Below are 4,423 nucleotides of genomic sequence, written 5' to 3'. Positions count from 1 at the left end.
AGATTCATCCACGAGTAACATTGTGAACATTTTGATTTAACATATTTAAGTGAGTTCATTCTAATTTCAATTGAGTTAAACTAAAAATAATTTAACTCTAGATCTACTATGTGCCAAACTTTATTCTAAATGCTACGGGGAATTTAAAAAGAAGTATAAATGTATAAATGTGTATATATATATATATATATATATATATATATATATATATACACTTTTTAAAAGACAAAAATAAATAAATGAATTGTTAAATATAAGGAAGTATTTGATCAAATACAAAAACATAATTGATATTGGAGACATAGTCTTCTTTTAGATGACAATAATGACCGAGAACTTTATCATCATCATGATGTTTAAAAAAGCCTAGTCAATTATTTACCTGACATTAGAAAATTAATAATACATTTAAAATATTAAAACCAGTTTTTGTAAGGGTCTTGATTTTTTGAACCATCTTCATTCAAGAATGCTTGGCCTTACAACCAATTAGATAGAGAAATCTTGTACCATGTTAAACATAAAACTCTTGTGCTTTAAATATTTCTTAGAGGAATTATTTCTGTTAGTAAATTCAGAGTATATTACTGAGAGAAGTATGACTCCCTATAAATAACATTTACTAAATTTAAAAAAGTCTTTGAATTCAAGAGATTAAGTATGTTGCTTCTATAATCAAAACCCTTATAAAAGGTTCCCATCTTGCTATGTTACAATGAAATCATTTTAAAAAGAGCCAATGCTATTGTTTAGTGGAAGGACAAATGTATTTTAAAGAGTTCCTATAGGGAAAAATGGTTTCTCCCTTTTTTCAAAATGTTTATTTTTAATTTTCTTTTATTTCCTTGTTACTGGCATTATAAATTTAGATATAGGTGACAAGAGAGAAAAAGATCCACTTGTCCAATAGGTTGACAAGAGAAAATTTTTGTAAGGCCAATAACTGAATCCTAGAATTTAAGTAACTTACATTTACATAAGAGTTTAAAATTAATAATGATTGTCACCAAACACTTTGAATTAGGTAGTGGAAATATTATTATCATTATTTTATTGATGGGGAAACTGAGGCTCAAAGGTTATATGTCCAAAGCTATTTAAGTAGTATTACAGCCATGATTCAAACTTGGGTCTTCTGATGCCACCACATTATAATGCAACTACTTTGTCACAACTTTTTCCATTAGCAATATGCTCTTCTAATACCATTCCAAAACATCATTCCAGACAATACCCAGTCTTGATCACATGTGTTACCATTTTGAATGATTTATTAAGCACTTCTCTTAAATTCCATAGCTCTCCCTCTTCCCGATCACCATCTACTCACTATCATAATGTGTTAATCTTCATCCCCAAAGTAATACTTACCATCTAATTATTCTCCACCTAGACTGCTATATTGCAAAAAGCTAGGAAATAAAATTAATTTTACCTAATACAAATGTATAACACATAATCTCATTGATATAAATTGTGAATACAAGTTTGAATGATATGGCCCAAACCCCAAGATAGGTTTATGCCAAGGCTGATATGACCTAGACTAGAGCCTACACACAGCCCTGTTTCCCAGTTACTTGGTTGGTGTGGCAGTTTCCTGGGTTTCTGTCCCTCATTTCTCATTAGGTAATTCAGATAACACCCTGATTTCAATAATCCAGAGAAGGTAGCCTTATATTATTAGTGCTGCATCAGCTCTTTTTCTACAACTCTGCTGTGATACTGTCCACATCTCAAACAGCCAATTCTTCCTCCTCTGATCTCTTTCTCAACCTAAACCTCTGAGAAAAGCCATCTTGGGGTTTCCACCACTCCTGGATCAAAAGGGACTTCTCATTATCCTGTAGGATTCAAAAGCATTCTGCCTGGCATTGCTTACCTGAGCCCCCAGATCTCCTTAACACATCACACAGCACATTCTGGTTGACTGACACTGCAATAAAAACATAATGCTCCAGTGTCTCCTTTACCAGCTCCTGAGTACTAAAGCTATCCATAGCCTGAGCACTCTTGTAATGGGCACCTGTACAGACATTGTTCTCAAACACCTTGAAAGCACCCAGGACAGAAAGTTGTGTGAAAAGCTCTGGATGCTTTTTTTCTGGCACGCAAGCTGGAAAAATAGAATCAGAGCTATGGTCCTTGGAGCTCAGTGTTTGGAATAGCATGTGACAGAGCAGGTGACTCTGAAGCCTTAATTTGTTCTTCCTAGGTGGGCACACGTGTAGGAGCAAGCACCCTAGTGTCCCCAGGGTGTCTGCCAACACAGGTTTTTAGATCTGCTTTGATAAAGGAAAGCAAGTCAAAATGGGTTAATGAGATTACTTTAATCAGTCAGATATGTATCATTTACCTAGTTCAGGGGAAAAAGTTCAGCACCCTGAACTTCAGAATATACAGACAGAATTATCAAGACAGAGAAACAGATCAAGTAGACAGTTTCCAAACTGTCCAACCATTACATCCATACCAAATCAACATCTGGGTTTTTCAAAACTAGGTGGGGGGGTTCTCAACAACAGCTTCCCAGAGTCTCATTAAATCACAGAACACATCTCAAAGTGAGCCCCCAAAACAAAGCTACACATCAGAGCTTATATAGCCTTCTCCTGGCTCAGAGAAGGTAACAACCTTATTGACTCACTGGCCAATCAAGAAGTATCTACTGAAAAACAAGCCTCCTACCCAAGGCTCCAGGTGCACTTTAGCCTAGGGGCAGGGAAGATCTTAACAATTTACATTCCCATTACAACAAGGTAGAAGGAGATCCATAAAACATTGTGAGAAAGTTCATCATGGAAAAAGACTTTGAACTTCAGTCAAAATATACAAGAAGTTTTCTCAAATTCTTCACAAGTTGTTCTGTGCTCAGGCTTTTCCTTCTTCTCAAGTCTGTGCCTATTTAGTGCATTCCTGAAGAAGATTTTCTACATTCCTGCATGCACTTCATCGTCTGTGCCATTGGTACAGTCAAGAGGTCAGTTCTCTTCTCCAGCACTCCAATAGCATCCAGACAACCCTCCCCCCCCCCCTTCCAACACTTTATCCTCTCTTTCAGTCTTCACTTTCAGGGAACAGGGACAACCCATGTATTCTCATTTTCTATAATTCCTTTTTTTCCTATTTTTCTCTCTTTCCATTCTTGTCCCACTCATTCAGTGTTCTCTCTCTGGCCAGGTGGCAGATCTTTTCACCAAGTGAGGTGTCTGCCCAGGTTGCCGGGCTACATTCCCCTCCAGGGAGCTGTCAAAGACTAGAGGATGCCAGTTGCCCAGGGCCCATAGTAGACAAAGTGACCAGACTTCCTGCCCCCTGTTCCAGTCCCTGTTCAACACTACTGATTTTCTATCTTAGCAGTCATAATCGACATTTTACCCTACAGAAATTGTGGGTTATAGAGTACGATATATTTTCATCTATGTGCTATGAGTCTAAACTCAATTAAGAAGATAAGTAATACTGCCTTGTCCTTGACAATACATAACTTCTGAAGTTCTTCTAAGTAGGTGAGATTAAATAATCACCTGAGAAAACTGAGGAGATAAAAAAGCAAGTTGAATATCATTTGAAAGGATAATCATATCACAGCTTTACTTTATGTAAAGATATGTGTATATATGTATACATGCACATACACACACATATAAAATCCATCCATCACAAATAGAGAAGTTTCTAATGTAGAATTTTCATAGTCTCTTTCTTAAAAAGGAAATTAAGGATAAATGAATTTTATCATTTGGAAGATTTATCTATATTCTTTTTTTTTTTTTGCTTTTTAGAGGGCAGTTGGGGTTAAGTGATGTGCCTAGAGTCACATAGCTAGTAAGGGTGTCAAGTGTTTGAGATCGGATTTTAACTCAGGTCCTCCTGACTCCAGGGCCAAGTCTACATTCTTCTTATCCCAAATATTGGTCCATAAGCCTAATCTACTTTTGTAATATCTTGAAGAATATTTTCCCCCCCAAGAGATGGCATATTCTTCTTCAGTGAGGAATTTAAGACATCTATTTTCATAATTTCAAGCCCTTCTCAGCTGTGATTAAGATCTCAATGAGCACCAGGTATAGTATAGGTGAAATCTTCCTTTTGCCTCAAATCACTTCTGGGGCAGTCACCTCCTACCTTTCCCTGATCCTATGAAATCTTAAGAATTCACCTAGAATATGGCATATATGAAAATACTACCCCAGCTACATTTTAATGAGAACACAAGTGCTAATTTATTTTACAGGTTTCTACATATTTCCTTTTCCCCTTTCCTCATATTAACCAACTCCCAAACCATTATCCGCTTAATCAAAAATTCCTCTCCTGCTGTAACCTTCATACTTTAATTTCCAGCCTTTACCTGTTATCTCTCTCTCTCTCTCTCTCTCTCTCTCTCTCTCTCTCTCTCTGTCTGTGTGTGTGTCTCTCT

The sequence above is a fragment of the Petaurus breviceps genome, unplaced genomic scaffold (genome assembly GCF_028583685.1).
Source record: "Petaurus breviceps papuanus isolate PSGF00001 unplaced genomic scaffold, PetGlider_PUasm1.0 41, whole genome shotgun sequence".
In the NCBI taxonomy this organism is placed as follows: Eukaryota; Metazoa; Chordata; class Mammalia; order Diprotodontia; family Petauridae; genus Petaurus; species Petaurus breviceps.
Note: the sequence above shows the minus strand (reverse complement) of the source record.